Here is a 22,506-nt window from a genome sequence, read left to right as displayed (position 1 = left end):
CTTACCGTTTTTCTTCCACCCATCCCCAACCCACTTATTTTCTTTCTTCTATTTTCTTCATAGGCCTTTCATTAAACAACCACTTTAAAAAATTCTCATGACCCTATCTCTAGAAATAGTTACCACTGACATTTCTGGGCATGTTAAAGGCATGCACAGAATTATTTTTGGGAGAGAAAAGCTTTAGGAAATCAACTAGTTCACCCCACTCATACACTAGAAAAGGAATACAAGGTCTTGAGAGGTGCATCACCTTGCCATGTCACATAGTCCACTGGTGCAGAGGTCCAAATACAACCCAGTCTTCCACCTTACAGGCAAGTTTTAGACTACTCTTCTTCCTTCTGTGTTTACTGATCATACATTCATTTTCCAGACTAGCCTGTGATCTGATAAGACTGCAGGATGCTCTTGATGGGAAATGTGAAACAAAACATAAAAGCATGTGGAACCAGGTGGTCACCAGAGAAGCTGTGTTAGCTTGTGTAGATTGGAGCCTGGGTACTAATGAGTTACCATGGCAACATCTGGGCATGCATTTCAGGCTCGTGGGAGAAGATATAATTCTCTTATCCTTCTTGGCCTCTCATTCCTGTCAAGGTATGATTCATCACTCCAAGAGAATGGGCCTCCAACTGTCAAGTTAGGGGGAGGACAGGAGTGATGCAGAAGTACACACTCCCTCCTGCTTGCAGTATCCTTCTTTTTGAAGGGGAGGGAAGGAAGGAAGGGAGGGAGGGAGGGAAGGAAGCACAGTTGCTTTTCTTTTCGTTGATATTTCGCTTGTAATATAAGACTATGCTGCCATTAACCTTTCCTGGCCTGGAAAAAATTGTTCTAGCTATATCTCCTTTCTTAGAAACCCAACTTGCCTTACTTCTCTCTCCTGATTCCATATAATGCCATAGGATTTCACTAACATTCTGACATGGCTGAGCGATTCACAAGCTTTTTCATGGTTAAATTAAATGTTATTATTCTTAAAGGACTCTTTTAATCTGGGAAAAAACCCAAGCTTTGGTAGTGAAGCGGGAGATCTAGATCAGGAAACTATGGTACGATTCTGAAATACATCTAATTTGCTTTGGAGTCCCAAGGCAAGAAAGGGACCAAGTTTAGCTTAGACCTCACAAGGCCCACTTTACTGACCCAACCTATACACCTTACTGCATCTCAGTGGGGTGTACAAAGGGAGACACAAAGGGATAGCCTACTTGAGAAAGGGAGATCATGACCTTGGAAACTAATGATATACCATGAAGTTGTCTTGTGGGGAGCCCTGAGGGATGATTTAGAAACATAATCATGTAAAGTGGATGGAGTAGAGCGGGATGACAAAAGATTGCTGCTTCTGGGTCTGAGTTTCTTAATGGGTTGTTTTAGTACCAAGCCTCAATTGTTCAGTCTGTGAGGTGGGAAGGATGATGCTATCAGCCTGACTTCCTACCTTTCTCCATGCGATAGCCTCTGGAACATTCATGTCAGTCTGTTCTCTTTATTCCACATGCACCAGGCTCATTTCCACCTTCTGTTTCAGTGGTTTCTTCTACTTGGACTTCCCACTCCTCATCCCCCCTGCTTACCCTACTTCTACTTTATGTTTCAAAATCAAATTAGAATTCTATATCCTCCATAGACCATTCCATTATTGCCCCCGACTCATGATAATTATCCCTTGCACAACGCTTATTTAAGTTTTATATTAAGTAGTTGTTTAATCTCTCTGTGCTTTCATGAGGAAACTAATAGCACCCACCTCCTAGATTTCTAGTGAGGATTAAATAACATAATTGATGTAAAGCTCTTATGTGAGTGTCTGAAGCACAGTCAGTGCTCAAGAAGTGTTATCTGTTTTTATTTTTATGGCAAGGCATTATATAGCCCCAAGTTAGGGCCATCACACATTGCTGTGGTAGAGTACGTAGTAATAACATCAAAAGCAGCAGGCAAGGCACTTTGTCCTTTTATATACGAAAAGATACCTTGCCTTCCAGCATAGATAAAGAATAATAGGTAACATTTTTTTGAGTCCTAACTATGAGTTAGGTGATATTCTAAGTGCTTTACTTTTATGAACATGTTGAATCTTTATACCACTAAGAGTTCAGGGCTATCATCATTAACCCTATTCTATAGATGAGTAAAGAGATCCAGAGAGGTTGGGTAACTGGCCACAGCTTACACACTTAGCTAGCAAGTAATGGTAGAGCGAGATCTAAACCTAGACAGTGTGGCTCCAGAGCCCAGACTCTTAACCATTCCGCTAACCCCTTGCAAATTGGAAGATGAAACCCCAGGCAAGGCCTTTGGGAGCAAGCAGCCTATTCAGAAAAGGGAAAGGGGCTTAGCTGGAAAGTGTCCAGATGCTTTAAAGCACATAAGCTTTGGGGTGGCCCAGATCTGTGGAGCACCAAGCCAGTCTTGCAGGTGAACTGTGCTCATGCTATCCTTGCTGTCTGTCCCAGGGTGGTTTCAGCTGCACTCAGGAAACCTGTCCTGAGAGTCTGTGGCTGCCATAACGACTCACTGTGAGGAGGGTGACTGGGGATAAGGGAAAGGTAGAATACCATTCTCAGGCTGCGGGCATTAGAAGAGTCCCTGCAAGCCCTGGGGTGGTGGCAGGAAGTCTTGAAGAGAAGCCAGCCTGCTGCTGCCCAGCCACTGAGTGATATGAGCATTTCCATAAATCAAACCTTTAGGTCTTATCTCTAACTTCTTTCTTGGATCCTTCTTGGCCACAATCCTGTTGTTTATCTGGAAGGAATTTCAAGGGTTACACAAAGCTGAGAGGGAACATCAATACTTGGTTTTGATGAAATAGATCTCAGAGAGGGATTGGCAAGCTCCTCTGAGTGAGGGCTGGGTAGGGGCTTTTAGTTAAAGGGTATGAAGCATGTCCTGCCTTGAAATTCACAGCTCTGTGGGGAGCTTTTGCTTTTGGTTTCATGCTATTGTGAAATCTCTGGTGACTTCACAATTACTTAGGAGATTAGGTACTACCAGAAGAACTGCTGAAGCCAGGGCTGGAGACTTACATGGCGTTTAGTCATCGGGAATACCAGACAGAGCCTCGTCCCTGAAATGGTGGCCTCACCAACACCTGTCATCTTACTATTGGTATTAGATGTATGAGTCTTGAAGATTTTATTTTTCCATCTTCAAGAATGTCCACTTAAGAGCTAAAAAAAACACATGAGGTTTATTTGGCCGAACCCAGTTAATTCCTATTAAAGCATGAGCATTATTTGATGCATTATTAGCATATATTAAGTTAACCTGAGGTTTATAGGTAGGTTCTTTGAATTCCCTAACACTGTATGCCAAGTTTCATGTGAATGTCCAGATGTACATTTTTTCCACATTGTAAAGCTCTTATCAAACCAGGGTGTAGTGGGCTGTGTTAACACTCGGGAGGTAGTAAGAAACAGTGGAAAGCATAGGCTTGTAGAAAGGCCTGGCTTTGAATTCTGGCTCTTCCACTTACTAGCTGTGTGGCTGTGAAGAAAATGCATAACCATTTTGAGCGTAATTTATAAAATGGAGAAAGTAGTAGTGCCCAACTTGAGTTGGTATTGTGAGGATCCAATGAAATAAGGTAGGTAAAGTGCAGAATATAGTTCCTGGCACAAAGTAGATCCTTAATAAATGTTAATTAGTTAATTCAACAAATATTTATTTACCTCCCACTCTATGCCTTTCATTTTTCTGTGCTCCATAGATACAGCAGTGAACAAAAATTCCTGCTCTCATGGAGTTTACATTCCAGTGGGTTATAATGTGAATATTACTCTGTCAAGCACTATTCATTCACTCATTTATTCCTTTAGTGCATTTCTATTAATTACCTATTATTTTTGATCCACTGTACTGACAGTGAGGCTAAGATGGAAAACAAGACAAATGTGGCCCTTTGTTTCATAGCAATTACATAACTGTAATTACATCTGCACATGATGGGAGAGATCCAAAAAATACCTACAAATTCTATACATAAAATAGCTAAAATTATGACAAAGACCATGAAGGAAGAAAGAATGGACACAGAGAAGAAGAATAAGGGGGATGGGAGAAAGGAGACTCATTTTGAGCAGGATGTTCAAGGTATGACCCTGACATATGGTGAAATTTAAGCTAAGATCCAAAAGACGGAAAGGAGATAATTATGAAAAGGGAAGGACTGTGTATTCGTTTTCTGTTGCTGCCATAACAAATCACGACAAGCTTAGTGAATGAAAACAATACTGATTTATTATCTCACAGTTTCCATGGGGCAGCAGTCCAGGTACTTCATGGCTGAGGTAGGTTCTCTGCTTAGGATCTCCAAGACCAAAATCAAGGTGTAAGCCAGCTGCATTTCTTGCTGGAGTCTCTGGGAAAGAATCCACTTCCAAGCTCATTTCCTTTTTGTGTTTTCCACATGGCGTTTTCCATCTTCAAGCCAGCAAGGGTGTCTGGAGACTTTCTTATGCTTCAAATATCTTTGATTTCCTTTTCTGCTGCATTTTTTTTTTCTGCCTTTAAGGGGTCATGTAATTACATTGGACCTACTTGGCTAATTCAGGAGAATCTTTCAGTCTTGAAGTCAGTTTCTTAGTAACTGTAATTACATCTGCACATGACAATAGGTTTGACATCAGGCAGTGAAGGGTAAGGGAGCCAACATTCTGCCTCTCAACAGATAAAAAGAATATTGCAGGCAGAGGGAACAGCATAATGAACAAGTGCACTGAGATGGACTGCAGCTTGGGATATTTCAGGAACTGAGAAGCCAGTGTAGCTGGAATGTTATGAGCAAGCAGGAAAGTGGGACAAAATGAGATTGGAGAGGTGATCAGGGGTCAGCTCATGCAGAGCTTGTGGACCATGCACAGGAGTCTGGGTTTTAGTCTAAAGGCAATGGGGAGCCGTTAATGAGGCTAAATCTGGGAAATGACATGATCTGCTTGACACAATTGAAAGTTCATTCTTGCTACTGTGTGGACAATGAGTTGGAAGGGAACAAAAATAAAAGTGAGAAAGGCATCATGAAGAATGAAGATAATGATTCCAATCCTTAATTCTAGAGCTTCTCACCTCTTTCCAGTAACAGCACTGGAAGTCATAGAGTTCTTTGTGGAAAATTATAAAACATTCATATTTAAATCATAAAATCTTTACAAATGTAATTCAATGTTAAATCAGATGCTAACTTACTGCTTTTCCTTAAAAAACTTGTTGGATAAACCATCATTTCATTTCATTTTTTGTGGCAGAATACTTTTATTTAGTTCACAAAACACAAAAGTTTCTGAGAGGATAGTTTAAAAAAACATTGTTAAGAGGAGAGCAATGGCTTAGGGCATAGACACTAATGTAGGTTAGACCAAAACCAAGGTCCTTCCCATATCCATTCAGTCTCTTTTGGTCCTCCCTGCCAGGACTTTTAGCTAGCTCTTTGAAATGTGTTATTACAGTGGGAAAAAATTCAAGGTCCAAAGGCTACGCAGATGGAAGAAGGCCAGGTTCACAGAGTAGCCTATTTTGTCAATGGGAGGTGAGATCTTTTCAGCTTCATTGCTAGGTGGGCCCTTTGGTCCCAGATTGAAACTGCTCTGACTCTACCTGGCAGCCCAATCAGACAAGGCTCCCATAGTCTCCTCTTCTAATGCTTTTTGAGCACAAAGCCCCCAGTCACCGACAGTTTCCCACCCAGCCTCCTCCTCTCCTACCCTCTGGCTTTGAAGAATTCTGTGATCTATGCTCCTAGCAGGCACTTAGATTTCTTTCTCCTACTTTCTCATGCTGTGTGTTCATTTACACACCTCTCACCAAGTCCTTCAAATGTCCCATTTTTCTAAATAACCCTTGTGTTTCCTTTCATCATTTCTAGGTCCCCTCTTCCCAGTTTCACACATCTGGGGCTTTGATGGCACTTATCCATTTCTGTTCTTCACATCGACTTTATTCAGCTCATCCATGCTCAGGACACACATTTGCATGTCTAAAGTCCCATTAACATTATGATTATGCCTTCCCTATTCATCCTCCAGTTTTCTCAACATCACATACATTGAGAAGAGAGACTCCTCTATAGGAGTCAGGATGCAGGTGTTAGAATTGTGAGAAAGGCCTTAAAGGTGGCACGGTTGGATTCCTGAGAGCCTGGGCTGAAATAGCTAAGAGTGGGCTGAAGAGGCACTGGAATGTCCACTTAAGGATTTGTGGGAGATTCTAGTATCTGAGAAACAAAAGCAATATTGTCATCCCCTTTGGACAAGTCTACCCAGATTCAAATGGAGTGGGGCCTGCATCCTGCCACATCTTTTTATCTATTTGGAACATTGGGGGCTTCTTTGGTGATGGTGGGGGAGGAGAGATGTGAGATGAGAGACAGAGAGCGTGAGAGAGCTGGAGAGGGCACTAAGGCAGGAAAGAGATTGATAAAAGAAAAGTCTTTTCAGTGTTTGGAGAATGCATTTGAAAGTGTAGAGGGTATAGGCTAGTCTGGTTCCAGCAATTACTCTAAATAAAACAGAGAATTTTTGCAAAATATGGCTCGGGGGCAGCTCTTGTACCAAATTATTACAGTAATGTTGAGCATTTTTTTGAGTACCTACAAATATATGTTGAGCCCCGTGAAAGGCTTTGATTTGCCTAACTCATTTAATCCTCACAATGACATTAAGAAATGGAGGTTATTATTATGTTTCCATTATGGGTGAGAAAAGTGAGGCATGGAGAGAGAAAACAACTAGTTCAAAGTCACATATCTGGTAAGTGACAGAATCAGGATGCAAGGCCAGGTCTGGCTACGTTAAGTGCCCATGCTCATTATTACTATGTTCTGCTGGCATCATTGACCAGTCAGTGAACCATTGTAGAGGACAGAAAGTCCCTTCTCATTCAACTTACTTCCGTTTTCTTTTTTCTTTCTTTCTTTCTTTTTTTTTTTTTTTGAGAGGCCCAAAGCTTAGGGAATGGAAAAGACTTGGAGTAGGAGTACAGCCAGTTCACAGCAGAAAAACACCCTTTGCTGTTCATACCAAGGCAAGCATTGATGACTAAAGAATCACAAGCTATCTTCACGTGAGCCAAATGCTTATTTTGTCCTTGTAACAGAGGAAATTAAAAATCTATACAGCCGTTCCATGTCTGCTCCAGGACCAAGCACCTGCTTGATACGTCAAAGCCGAAGACTCCACGCTGGATTTCTTCAACTCTGTCCTTCACCCTGCATTCCTCCCTTATCTATGCCTTAGCTCTGTCTCTTGCATTCTGTTCCTTCATCTGTTTTTGTCTCCCACTTCTCTCACTCCCTCTTCATATTTACTTGCCAAGCCGTAGCCAGTAAAGATAATTGTATTTTTATTTTCCAGGGTAATTTTCTGGCTGGTCACATTCTCCTTCAGTGACTGCCTCTGATTATTACATTCTCTCAACAGCCGCTTACATATATATTTAAGATTTAGGAAGAGGTCAGTTGCAGTGGCTCGTGCCTGTAATCTCAGCACTTAGGGAGGCGGAGGCAAGGGGATCACTTGAGCTCAGGAGTTCAAGACCACCCTGGGCAACATAATGAAGCCCCTGTCTGTATTTTATTTTAAAAAAATAATAAAAAGAACTTAGGAAGAGAAGGAGGCCCACTTTTATTTGGTATGGACAAAGCTAGAATCTAGTTCCTTCATTGAAAAACGATGTGAAATGCCAATTAAAAATTATAGTGTCATTTTGTTCAAATATTACTTTCAATTTCTTAGGATTTTTTTTCTTTTCCATTCTTTGATATTACAAGGCATAGTCAAGGTGTGGCCTGTGTTAAGTGACTATACAACTCTATATTCATAACTCTCTCTTTTTCTGTTTGTCTCCCTTTCGCTCTCTCTCGCTTTCTCTGTGTGTGTGTGTATGTGTGTGTGTGTTTCAGGCTACAGCTGTGAGGTAGACTACGCAAGTATAATTAACCCCATTTGCTCACAAGCAAGTGACTTGCTCATGGTCATACTGCTAGAGAGAGGCAAAACTAGAAATACAACCCAGGCATTCCATCCTTTGCTTCAGAGATCTTTCCACTGAGCCATACCTAGTGGATATGATTCTTCTTCCATGTGTTCTGGATTTTAGGAGGCTGCAGTTGGAAGCAGATGGTAGATGGCACTCTTGAGTGACAAAATACATGACTCAGGGGCATAAGAAAAGATTATGGCACTAAGGAGAGAACCAAACACATGTTTCTTCATTTTTAAGAGGACATATTTGGGCTAGATGAATTCACAAGTTTCTTCTAGGGCTACCAGTCTAGGAAATCTAAGACTCTGAGGTCTCTCTTCTGAGCCAGCTTTGTTTGAGTAAATGCACTGGAAGGAACTTTATAAGGAAAGCTTGTCCATTCCTCGTCATCTTAGCAGAAGTACCCCTTGACCAGCTCAGGCTTCTCAGATCCTTCCGTTCTTTAGGCCCTTCATATTCAATTCCCCTTTTTAGTTGCACATTCCAACATTTCAACATGTTCCACAGCCGGAATGATCACTGTGCATATTTACGTTTTCTTTCTTTGGGGGATTCTTCTGAATGCACTATTGGAACCTGCTCTCTAGATATCCATAAAAGGGAGACTTGGTGATGGGAGACCTGGGTTGCGGCACTAACTGAACCAGTCAGAATGAAGATGACTCTCAATTTGAAACAAATGATATGTTGAAGTGTCAAGGCCCTTCGAGGGAATATGAGGAGATTGGCTTTCTTCACACCTGGCATAACTGAGTCCAGAATGCCTGATGGAGATACTTGCTTCAGTTAAAAGTTTGGAATTTGGGCTGCAGCTTCAAATGTTCCCCTCTCTCAGTTTCCACCTAACAAAAAGAAGTACCTTAGTCCCCATCTCTCAAACTCTGTTCTAGAAAACATTTCCTCCAGATAAAATATGGAATCCCTGAAGTATATGTACAATTTAATAACAATGCCAATAATCTTACTTTATATGATCTTTTGAAGTTAAAAGCCCTGGAATCAGACAAAGCTGGGTGCAATTACTAGATATTGACCATCACAAGCCAGACTCTTTTTAATCCACTTTTCTCATCTAGAAAATGGGGCAATAATAGCTTATCACATCAGGTTTTGTGGGAATTGAATGAGAACATGCAAGTAAAGCACAGGAAGTTTCTAATAAGTGTTCATGCTATTATTATACTTTTCGGCATACTTTCTCCTATTACATCTTTTAAGTCTCACTACCCATTCTGTGAGGCAGAAGCCGGGGTGAAGTGGAATGACTTGCTCAGGACCATACAGAGGCCTGTATACTTTCCTGACAGAATGGTGCTGTCTCCATCAGTAACAAGAGCTCCACCTCAGTTTTCGAGCTCCCGGCTGCCTGAGCATGTTTTAAAAGATTCCATTGAAAACATATATACTAGGCTTTCTTTCTTTCTTTCTTTCTTTCTTTCTTTCTTTCTTTCTTTCTTTCTTTCTTTCTTTCTTTCTTTCTCTTTCTTTCTTTCTTTCTTTCTCTCTTTCTTCTTTCTTTTTTTTTTCTCTCTCTCTCTTATGTTCTTTCTTCTTCAAGGAAGATAAATGAAACCAGATGCTATAAGACCAGGGCAAAATCGCAGGAAAGTCTTCGTTTCTGCTAATTTTTTATATTAATATTTTATTGGCACAGTCTCTGTCTTTGCTCTCCTCTTCCTCCGTCCCCTTTGTAATTCCATTGCCTTCATCTGCACTTAAAATGGCCAAGGCAAACAAGGCAGACTGAAGGCAGTGGGGGCAGGGAGGCCTCCTGGAGATTTCCTGGTCAGGGCTGCCATAGATTTTGTGTCCTTGGAGAGAGGCTTCCTTTTCTGCTGGGCTTGGAAATATCTCTGTCTCTCGGGTTGACACAGTCTCAGGTTCCTTCCTTCAGAATCCCAGAGCCTCTGATGGGGGTAAGAAACAGGCCAGCTCTCCTGTCCTGGTCCCCCATCCCTCCTCCCCCAAACACCCACTTCCTTTATAGCAGCTGCAGCTGTTGGGTCAGCCTGGGAGCCCAAGCCCCCTCCCCTTACCCCTTTTCCCCAGGTAAAAATAAATAAAATGTCAGTGAGCTGATTGCTTTTTGGATTGCACCTCACCTCTTTTTTTTCCTGTTTTGAGCTTTTTGGTTTCTTAGTGGAAACTACAAACCTTGCCTTGACTCCAGTGTGGGTGTTATTTCCTTCTTCCTGGCTCCTGTCCCACTTTTCCCCCACTCCTTCCTTCTCTTATCTTTCTAATTGGGATTTCCCACCAGCAAAGGGTTTTCATCTTCTCTCAAATTAGTAGGTGTCTGGAAAGGATGGTGGAACTAAGTTTTCTGTAACCCAGCAATTGGATCAAAGAAATGAGAACTTCTAATCTATCTCTTATCCAGGACTCAACTGTGTGACTGTAAGCCATTCACAGTAGCAGTGCCATTTGGCTTGGAGAAAGAGGTATTAGCCTAGGTTAATCAAGATTTGCCAAAGAAGCTTACAAAAAGTGTGCTTGCTCTACAAACACATTTTGAAGACAAATCCCTTAATTTTTACCTGCCCCACCAAACCTCTTCACATAAAGAGGGAATGAATGTAAATGCAAACAGTAAAAGGTAGGAGGTGAGTGGGTGCAGCTTCTCTATATAGAAATTTTGGAGCTACTGTTGGTTCTTCACTTTCTATGTTAATCTCTTTATAAGACTGTAAAACAATATCAACATTTAATATCTTAGGGATAGACTGAGATGCTTGCAGTGTTTACCTGGTATATGTAGGTCCCAGATTATGGTCTGGATAGAATATTGGCCTGTGTGGTACATTTGTAGTTCTGTTTATAATCATTATAAAACTATATTCCAAACAATTAATGAACATTGATTGAAACTCTTATGCAACGTAGGGCCATATTCTGTTCACCGGAAGTGCTCTCACTCTTCCTCATATGGATCTTGAAAGTATTAAAGTAATTGAGGCAATGGAAAGGAGCAAAGAAGTAGCTGGAGACAGGCTTAGAAATGTAAAGTATGTTGTTTTAGGGCCAGGTGTCTGACTAGCAGGGGCAATTGAGGGAGGAGAGGTAAAGTGCTGATTCTATAAGCAGAGTGAAGGGCTAGAAATCTGCATCCCTATCTCCTGTGAGGAGCAGACTTGAGAGAGTTAGAGATTGTGAGTCTAACTTTTAGATGATGAAAACAGTAGTTCCTGTCCTAGAGGAGTTCACATTTAGTAGGGATGAGAAAGTGTACACAGATGAATAGTGGTTAAGAGCATGGTCTAGCACCACACCACATGGGTTCAACCAGACCTTCCACTAACCAACTGTGTGGCCTTAGGCAAGCCATTTCACCTGCTGAGTCATTGTGTCCTCACTTAGAATATGGAGGCAATAGTTGTACTTACTGTATAAGGACAATGAAATGAATTCATACATGTAAAGTGCCTGGCACATATTGAGAGCTCAGCTGATGTCAGCTCCTATTTATTCAAGGCTACCTCTGTGCTACATGCTTTGCATGCATTGCCTTCTTTACTTCTCACCACTACCCTGTAAAGAAGAAATAGTTATTATCCCCTATTTCCAGAGGAGAAAACTGAGGCTAAGATAAGTACATGATTATAATTGAGTGTAGAAAGTGCTGTAACAGACAGGTGCAATAGGAATGGAAAGATAAACATGTCTGTCTTCCTGGGGAAGTTTGCAGAGGGCATCATGGAGAAGGGCACATTTAAGGTGGGCTTTGAGGGTAAACAAGGGCTCATCAAGAGGGGCACAGAAGATGCAAAGTTAAACGTATGGTAGTTAAGCATAGTTGTAGTACAGATGTTGGCCGGGTAGGTATTAGCAGGAAATGGGCCTGAAGGTTGCTTGTGAGCAGTTTGTGTATACCACACTAAGGAGTTTGGACTCTACTCTTTAGAGATTCATCAAAGACTCTATGTGTTCAGGTTGTGTACAGCGAGTGAGTCTAGATGAGTGATAACTATGGTTTGTACTAGCATTGTAGCAACAGGCATAGAGAGATGAATCAAAATGGAGAGTTCAAAAATAAAGCACTTCTGGTATGGGCAGGTTGGCTCATGCCTGCAATCCCAGCAATTTGGGAGGCAGGGACAGGCAGATAACCTGAGGTCAGGAGTTTGAGATCAGCTTGGTCAGCATGGAGAAACCCCATCTCTACTAAAAATACAAAAATTAGCCGAGTGTGGTGGCAGGTGCCTGTAATCTCAGCTACTCAGAAGGCTGATACAGGAGACTTGCTTAAACCCGGATATGAAGGTTGCAGTGAGTTGAGATCATGCCACTGCACTCCAATCTGGGTGACAGAGACATCTCAAACAAACAAAAAAAAGTAAAGCACTTGTGTTGCTTCATTAGAAGAATGGGCCGGGTGCCGTGGTTCACTCCTGTAGTCACAGCACTTTGGGAGGCCGAGGCAGGCAGATCACTTGAGGCCAGGAGTTTGAAACCAGCCTGAGCAACATGGTAATACCCCATCTCTACTAAAAATTCAAAAAAATTAGCCAGGCGTGATGGCACATGCCTGTAATACCAGCTACTCTGGAGGCTGAGGCAGAGAGTTGCTTGAACGTGGGAGGCACAGGTTGCAATGAGCTGAGATCACTCCACTGCTCTCCAGCCTGGGCAACACAGAGACTGTCTCAAAAAAAAAAAATCAACTGATTATATAGTGTGTCCTTGCTTGGGAGTTACAATGTAGTCTCTACTCCCTCTCAAGGAGTTCACAATAAAGTGCAGAAGACAGACCTCAGATCAAAGGCAAACCAACAGTTACAATACAATATGATATGCTCTGTGAGAAAGAGGCACATACAGGGTGCTTGAGGAGCACAGAGAAAGAATATCATTCTCAGGGTGGAGAGATTAGAAAAGGCTACCCGTAGGAGGGACCACTTCTGCTACATTTTTTTTTTTTTTTTTGAGACAGAGTCTCTCTCTGTCATCCAGGCTGGAGAGCAGTGGCACTATCTCGGCTCACTGCAACTTCCACTTCCCGGGTTCAAATGATTCTCCTGCCTCAGCCTCCTGAGTAGTAGCTGGGATTACAGGCATGCACCACCACTCCCAGCTAATTTTTGTAGTTTTAGTAGAGACAGGGTTTCTCCATGCTGTCTATGCTGGTCTCGAACTCCCGACCTGAGGTGATCTGCCCACTCGGCCTCCGAAAGTGCTGAGATTAAAGGTGTGAGCCACTGTGTCCTGCCTGGAACTAAGTTTTGAGGGGTGAAGAAGAGTTATCCAGGCAAAGAAAGCATAGGAATGGTTGTCATTCCAGCAGCAGGAATAACAGGAGTAAAGGTACAGAGGTACGCAACAGCATGGAATGTGGGAAGTGCTACAAGTATTTCAGGATTGCTGGAGAAAAAAGAGCATCAAAGGTAAGCAGCAGAAGAAACAGGGCTAGAGAGTTAGGCAGAAACTAAGTTTAGGGGACCTTTGTACACTATGCCAAGGAGTTTGAAATTAGGTGAAAGGGAGCCATTAAAATGATTTAATTAGGAGGCTACCAGATGCACAGAAATGCCTCTTAGTCTGGTAGCAGAGTTGAGGATAGGATTGGAGGGGGTGAGATTAGAAAAGGCAAGACCAGAAGCAGAGAAAGCTGGTAGGAAATTATTGTAACAGATGACACTAGAGATGAGGAGTGCCTGATTTAAGGCAGGGGTGACAGAGAAGGGATAAGTGATTGGAGAATTAAAAGTGGCAGGACTTGGTAACTGATTTGATATGGTGGTTAAGGAAAAAGGAGTTGAAGAAGACTCTCAGGTTTTTGGCTTTAATGACAAGTGAATTTTGGTTCACCAACCAAGAAAAAGAATGGAGCACTGATTCTGGGAGAACGGTGATGAGTTTCGTTTTGAGTACCTTCAGTTTTAGATGGTTATGGAAAATCCAGGTGGAGAGATCCACTGGAGATATATATATATATATATATATATATTTGCTATGTGAATCTTGAGCCCTGGGGGGATGTTGAGCAGGAGATTTAGATTGAGGAAGCATCAGCATGTAAATGACAGTAAAAGCCATTAAAAGAGTTGAGACCACCTAGAGAGAAGATAGACCAAACATAGAAACTCAGAGGTCTACCAGCACTCAAGGGGAAGATAGAGGAGAAGGTCCAGGAATTGTTGTTGGCACTAGCTCTGGACTGTATCTTTTAGGAACTTTGGGATTGAATGGGAAAGCCCAACATAGTGATCCCAATCTTTCCTCTTGGAACTTTCAAAAACTATTCTGTGGTGTACATGATTGAGAATATTAACAAATTTTATGACTGCATTATCTTCCAATTTCTTTTCTTTTTTTTTTTGAGACGGAGTTTCGCTCTTGTTACCCAGGCTGGAGTGCAATGGCATGATCTCGGTTCACCGCAACCTCTGTCTCCTGGGTTCAGGTAATTCTCCTGCCTCAGCCTCCTGAGTAGCTGGGATTACAGGCATGCACCACCATGCCAGCTGATTTTTTTGTATTTTTAGTAGAAACGGGGTTTCACCATGTTGACCAGGATGGTCTCTATCTCTTGACCTCATGATCCACCCGCCTCGGCCTCCCAAAGTGCTGGGATTACAGGCTTGAGCCACCGTGCCCTGCCTTATCTTCCAATTTCTAATATAATATAATACCTTCTTCTGAGGATTGTTGCAAATTGCTTTGCAATAATATTCATAAAAAAATTCAGCTTGGTCTCCTATAACAAATACTATAGACTGGGTGGCTTAAACAGCATTTAGTTCTCATAGTTGTGGGGACTGGGAAGTTAAAGTTCAAGGTGTTGGCGGGGGATGGAGACAGCAAACCACCATGGCATGTATGTACCTATGCAATAATCCTGCAGGATGTAGGATGTGCACATGTACCCAGAGCCCAAATACAATTAAAAAAAAAGGTCAAGGTGTTGACCAATTTCCCTCTTTCTGGTTATACCATGACATCTTCTCTTTATGTGTTCATACAGCAGAGAGGAGATTATCTGTCTCATGTCTCTTCTTATAAGGGCACTAACCCCATCATTAGCGATCCACCCTCATGACCTAATTACTTCCCAAAGGCCCCACCTACAAATGCCATCACACTGAGCATTATGGCTTCAACATATACATTTTGAGGGAAAGCACATTTAGTTCATAACATTCAGGAATATTTTTTTCTTTCTGTTAGTTTTAACATATATAAAGCACTAGGCCTTATAAATGTTAAGATATATATGTTAAAATAGTGTCTAGAACTTAATGGGTGGGCCACACAATTCAAGTGGCATTACTCGAATTCATTGTCATTATCTAAATATGCACGCCCTGTTTGGCAGTCACAAACACACATGCAAGTAAGCTAGGTCTTTCTAAACTAGTGATTGCTCAATATAAGTCTTGCCTTTCAGGTTTTTGTTTCAATTTTTGGCATCGAAGGGCAAATTAGAAAAAGAAAAAGTACTGGTATGTAGATTTGGGGGTTATTTCCCTTTAGATTATGACAGGATGTTAAAAACTGATCACAGTTGATATACAGCAGCTTGCTGGAGTCTCTGCAGCATACCTCAAACACAAAAATCCCTGGTGATGGACGACTGTGGGTAAAAACATACATGCATCAGATTTCTTCTCTGATAGCTTCCAGACCCCATTTTAGTAGATTTGGCTCTCAAGGCAAACTCCATTTGACAGCACAGGAGTAGCTACTCAGTCATTCTCCCAAACTACTCAGTCATTTCCCCAGGCTTGGCCTCCATTCAGCAGGCAGGCTTGACTAGCTGCTTACTCCCTCTTCCCTCTTAAGGGAGAAGGGAAGTGAGAGAACTCCCTGGTGAGTGCTGAATTGCAATCTGTGCATTGGGTTTTACAGGGGAGAACAAAACTACTCTATTTTCTCTTTTTCATTGTAATAAATCTCTGGTTGGTTCACATCAGAGAGAGAGAGAAAGAGAGAAGGAAATATTGTGACAGAGAGAGTGAAAAAGAGAGAAAGGAAGAAAAAGAGAAAAAAACAACATGGAGGAGAGGAGAAGGAAGGAGAAGGAAGGAGAAGGAAGGAGGAAGACAAGAGACAAAGGGAGAGGCCAGAGAAAGAGAAGAGACAATGTGCATTGCTGCTGACGTGCACTGTTTTTTGCTTCTGTGTTTGCTTTGTACTTGTAATGGTTAATGCCCAGATGTGTCCTAAACCCCACGAAGCTATTTCTTTACCAATCACTAGTAAGTAGTAACAGTCCAATCCAAATGTAATCCTTGATTTTTTTTCATAAGTAGAGCATAGAATCCTTTGTTCTCACATACCTTTTTTAGTACATCATTAAATTGAATAGAATAATAATAATAAACACTCAAGTCAATGTTCCTGCAACCTACCCCTAACTGCCTCTCCCTACAAAACTGCTACTCTTTGCTACATCACAGCTTTGCTCACATCCAAGGCAAGACTACAATTGATCAGTTGAGGTGATCTTGTTATACTCTTTCCAGGCTATAGGCTATCAACCTTAATCAGCGCTAAGTCCCTATTGCTATTGCCACTCTACTGATCTCTGTTTGTAGGAGATGAGGGTAAGAGAAACTATTTTACAGTCTTTGACAAAATGAGGAAAGAAGAAAAGGTGAAGAAAGGAAAGATCCAGAAAAGAGAAGAAGAGGGAGAAAAATGGAGAGGAGCCATATGAAGAAAACTCAGAAACAGCTGTCCCCAGGCTCTGCACCTACCTCATGTGCTTTTCCCTTTTTCTCCACTCAGCAATGCATTGAACATGTGATCTTTCTTTGAGCCACAGCCTTATTGTGAAGTCAAGAAAAATACATAGTATGATGAAATGAACACAGGCTTTGGAATCAGCTCACCCTAGGTTCTCATTCTAGGACCTAGCAAAGTAACTAACTGATAGTGCCAAATAAACTCCTTTTCTTAAGAAATTTGTTTGAGTCCCATGCAGCAGTGGCAATGTTCCTGGATTGTATATATTACTCTACCATCGTAAGGTACCAGTAAAAACTCACTGGGAATTCACTTTTCTCAATTGTGTTTGACTATGAGAGCAAGGAATTTCAATTGAAAGGCAAAGTATGTTGTTGCTTATCACATATATATGAACACACATACTTGTACACATACAATGTATACATGGTAAAACAAAACAAAACAAAACCCATACCTAACAAAAGGTATACAACAAAAGGTCTCTACTCCCTCCTCCATAACAACTCTTAGATTCTTTAGCACATGTAACCACTGGACCACTGTTAAGTGTTCCTTGTTTGTCAGATATACTTGAAAATGGAGAGGAGGCTGGTTCAATTTGCTCTCCATTTACACAGGATTTTGAAGTAGAGGGTACTCAACAGTTCAGCGTGGGTGGCATTAGGACCTTGGGCTCTCATGGGGATAATAGCCATGAAAACAAGTAAGATGAGAGGATGAGAAACATTGCTTGCTTTGCAGTCTTGCTTCTTTCGTGGTGTGACTCTTAGATCACGAATTAGAAGGGTTCCATCAAAGGAAAATCTGAGACCTAGAAAAGGAACGGCTTTGTCCAAGGTTACACACATGCAGCCATTTAGAGGGAGGGCTGATATTAACCCTTAGTCTTCTAGCTTCCTAGGACTCTGTTCTTTCCCTAATTTCCCAGAGTCTCCAACAGTAAAACAAACAAACCTAGTGTCTCTGCTTCTGGCAACTTCCACTGCTACTATCCTCCCTGTGTCTGGACAGTGAGTCTTACAGATCTCCTGGATCCTTCTAAGGGAGGACCTTTTTTTTTTTCTCCTTTTAGTGGAGACATGATAGCTTGAAGGCATAGATAGTTTTCAAATTGCAGTATGAATCTGAATCACCTGATCTGATTGTTAAACATGTTAGTCTTTCCCAGAAGTTACTGACTCTCAATGAACTTTCTCTACTCCTTTGAGAAAGGTATCACACGTACTGGAATTTTTTGTGTTCACATGATGACTCTCTACAGAAGCCCTAAGTCTAGAGGAAAAACACTACCCTGTTTTAAAAATTTTATTATATCATTTTTGTTTGATTAAAAAATTAATATATATCTATTGGAAAAATTGATATTACAAAAGAATATTACAAAAGATACATCAGCATATATTCTTAAAGCCTTTTTGTCATCTCTCAAGAAAATCTCCATTCTGAACACAAGAGGGAGCTTTTGGCTAAAATGAAAAGTTTAATGCAGGCAGTTTCATGGGGGATACACCATCTTTCTTTAACAAATTTGACTTTTTTCTCTTTAAAAACACATTCATTAATGATTATGGAATTGTATAATGATAGAGCTGACAAGCTTCTTAATCATCATGACCTTTCTACGACAGTTGATACTGTAACCACTCAATGAGTTCATTTTGCCCACTGCCCAGATAGAGCTGATTTATCAAGGCAGGGGAATTGCAATAGAGAAAGAGTTTTACACATGTCAAGCTAGCTAAATCAAATTAGCCTCACCGAAAATTTGGAGGCTAGGGGTTTTCAAGGATAGTTTGGGGGAAGAAAGGCAGGGTGGCTAGGCAATGGGTGCTTGCTGTCAGTTGGTTTGGGATGTGATCATAGGGGTATAGAAAATGGTTCTTATGTCCAGAGTCACTTTTGGGTGGGACCACAGGAGCAGTTGGCAGGTCCAGGTGGAACCATTGGTTATCAGACATGTAACAAACCTGAAAAGACATTTCAAAAGGTCAATCTTAGGTTCTACAATAGTTATGTTATCGGTAGGAGTAATTGGGGAAGTTGCATATCTTGTGGCCTCTGGAATAATGGCGGGTGATCATTTATGTTTATACCTTGGCAGGATTCAGGCTCCTCTTATCCTCTTTGCCTGGTGGTCTCTCCTTAGCTTTACAAAGGCAGTTGAGTTTTGAAGTTCTATTATTATTTAAACTATAAACTAAATGTATCCCAAAGTTAGGTTGGCCCAAGCCCAGGAATAATTAAGGGAAGCTTGAAGGCTCAAGGCAAGATGAGAGGTTGGTTAGAGCAGATCTTTTACTACCCTAATTTTCTCGCTGTTATAATTTTTGCAAAGGTGGTTTCAATATAGTTGCCTATTCCTGTCTTTACAGATTCTCCTTCCTTGTCTCCTGAGATACCGCTCTGTTCCTGACTCTGCTCCTAATTTTTTGACCATTTCTCTTCCTTTGCTCTCCCCTTGAGTCTGGTAGACCCTTGGTCCACTTGCCTTCTCATTCTGCAGTGTATCCACATGTTTTGTGGATGACCTCATCCATTCCCGTGGTTTCAAATACCACTGTATGTTGATTAAGAAGTCACCATGCATATCTCTTGCTATTAAGCTTATATTGAGACACAGATATGCATATTCACTTGCCTACTGGACAGGCTCGAAAATACCAAAGCAACGCGGAAAAAGGTCCATTAACCTCACCCAAAGAGTAGCAAATTTTAAGACTGCATGATAGGTTGGTTAGGGAATCTACATTTTCCAAGTCCACAGGGATTCACCTTGGATGACCATGTGAACTGTGATCGTAGAAACAGAAAGCAAAACAAAACAGCAACAAAAACCACAATAATGAAAACACTAGAGCACAACAAAAAGTTTCACTTAGGCCAGATTTCCAATATAGCAGTCACAAACTGTAAATGGCTTTTGAGCATCTAAAAAGTGTTTGCTTTTAACTGAGATGTAGAGTAAATGTAAAATACTATCAGTTTTGAAAGAAAGCAAGTATCTCATTATTTGTTTTTATACTGATTACAGAAAAGCTTTTGGTTCATACAAAGTGCTCAATAAATGTTAACTGCTACTATTACTGGACACAAATTTCTTGATGTTACCCAAAACTACCAGGCACTTTGATGCTTCTCTACCTTTGTGAATGCTGTTTCTCCTGCCTAGGACACTCTATTGCAAATTCTTCACCTATGAAACTACTACACATACTTCAAAACCTAGCTACGCCATTACCCGCTTTTTGAAATCTTCCACATTACAAGTGGTTATTGTCTCCTCTGTGGCACAGTGTAGATATTGCTATTATTGGATAAATGGTAGTAAGTTACAGTTGTAATATAATGTATATGTCTGCTTTCTCTACTGGACTTTTTATCTCAACAGAGATAACGGCTTGTTAGTCTTCTCTTGGTATCTAGCACAAATGTCTAGCACAACATTTGCCCCATAATAGGTAATAAATGCTTTTCAAAGTGAAAATTGAGTAATCTAATTAAACCATCTATCTTTTCATATGAATAAATTGAAGTCCTGGGAAATGATGGATTTTTTGAACAATATTACATTTTGGACTCTAGTGGACCAGGGTGCTTTTTCTTTTGCCTCTGAAGAAAATAGGCAAAAGGCAGCCCCAGAATAATTAAAATTAAGATTTAAATTAACACAGATCCATCACTTTCACTACTTGTGAGAAAATAATGATGGGTGTGAATCCCAAACCTTGATATTGAATTAAGCGTATAATCTGTGTCCAAACTTCCACTAGTTTCTGGCCTCAGGATAAGGATAAGAACATTTTGCCATTTACCATTCCTCTGTGGCTATAGACAGCAAGACCGGCAAGCAACTGTAGAGTCCAATATTGTTACGCAATTGATGGAAAGAATACTATGAGTCAAATGACCTAGATACTAGTCCTTACTCTGTTGTTAACTTCTAAGTTAAGTTACTTACAATTTCATCAGCTATTTTCACATCTATATGATGAACCGTTGGATCAGATGATCTCTAAAGTATAACAAACTCCCTTCTGATTGTGACTGAGACAGGATTCTTCATGTACAGTGAGATTCTTTCTTACTTTTAAACCTCTCTAAAAAAAGGGAACTTACATTTCCCTTAAGAACTCCTTCAGTTTTATATCTCTGAGCTAAGTAAGTAATAATAGATACCTATATCAGATTGGAATAGTGTTTATAGATTACAAATTACTTTGCATACAATATTTCACTTTTCAAAACCTCTGAGGAAAGTTGACCAGTTAGCTTTTTTTATATCAATTCTGCAGACGATGATGACGAATGTGATGATAATAAGAGCTAACATTTCATTGAGTATGCCAGACAGTGTTATTAGAACTCTGCAAGTGCTATCATATTAAGTATTTCTAGATGGGGATTCGAAATCTCTAAAATGTCAAGTGACCTGCCCAATGTAGTAATGACAGAATCAGGACTTGAATCCCACTTGGCTGTCTCTAATTTCTGAGTTCCATGCCAATCACTCATCTCCTACAACTGTTTTGTATGTCATTAAAATAGAGAATGAGTAAACAGCACCTTTTATGACAGCCCTTCACAATTGGAAGATATTGCTCATTACCGTTTTAACTTTCTCTTCTTTTTTGCATAGATTACATTTCTTATCAGAGATCTTGTTGGCTCACATCATTTCGTGAGAGCTAACCTGGTGTATCTCTTCTTAACTCTGCATTCAGTGACATAACTTTGGTGGTGCTATGGCTTGAATGTGTCCTCCAGAGTTCATGTGATGGAAACTTAATCCCCAATGCAACGGTGTTAAGAGATGGGACCTTTAAGAGGTGATTAGGTCATGATGTCTCTGTCCTCATGAATAGATTAATGTCATTATCACAGGAGTGGGTTCCCGATAAAAGGATGAGTTCAGCCTTCTTCTCACTTGTGTGTGCTGTTCTCGTGTCCTTCTGCCTTCCCACCATAAGATGATGCAGCAAGAAGGTCCTCATCATATGCAGCTTCTTGCTCTTAGACTTCCCAGCCTCCAGAACTGTGAGCCAAATAAGCTTATATGAATTACATAGTCTACGATATTCTGTTATAACAGCAGGAAAACAGACTAAAATAAGTGGAATAAAATCAGCCACGGTGGCAGATTTTTACACCATGTAAATATGTTAATGCCACAGACCAAGATCTGCTTTCCCCCTGGGAGTGAGTTGTTAAATATTTACCAGCACAACTTTGGTTCAGGATAAAAGAGATAAATGCCAGAACCTCACTCTGGGTTCCATTGAGTAAAGTGGACATTTGTATTTTCGTAAAGATAACAGTATAGAACACAGCATCTTTCTTACCTGGGAGAAAGAGACATTACTCTTCCTTTGAGATGTCTTTGGTATATTCCAGATGTTCCTAGACAGTAAGAGAACTAATAGAGCTAAGAAAGATTTTTTCAATGTATTATTGTTATTTTCTTTTCTGTAAGATCCTGAAAACTGCAAAGGCCCAGGCTTTAGTCCTTTGTAGAATTGGCAAAGATTTTTAGGTAACCTTCTTCAAGCACGGCATACTGATTTCAGATGTCAGCTAGTGAATGGAAATCCTAGATTTATGTATTTATTCTTTCTTTTTTTTATGCAGGGTCCCAGGCTGGAGTGCAGTGGTGCAATCACAGCTCATTGTAGCCTTGAACTCCTTGGTTCAAGTGATCCTCTTGCCTCAGCCTCCCAAGTAACTGGACTACAGGCACTTGCCACCAAGTCCAGTTAATTTTAGAAAATTTTGCAGAGGTGGGGTCATGCTATGTTGCCCTGGCTTGTCTCAACCTCCTTGCCTCAAGTGATCCTC

The sequence above is a fragment of the Callithrix jacchus genome, chromosome X (assembly GCF_049354715.1).
Source record: "Callithrix jacchus isolate 240 chromosome X, calJac240_pri, whole genome shotgun sequence".
NCBI lineage: Eukaryota > Metazoa > Chordata > Mammalia > Primates > Cebidae > Callithrix > Callithrix jacchus.
The sequence above is the reverse complement of the archived record's forward strand: the minus strand, read 5'-3'. Positions refer to the sequence as shown.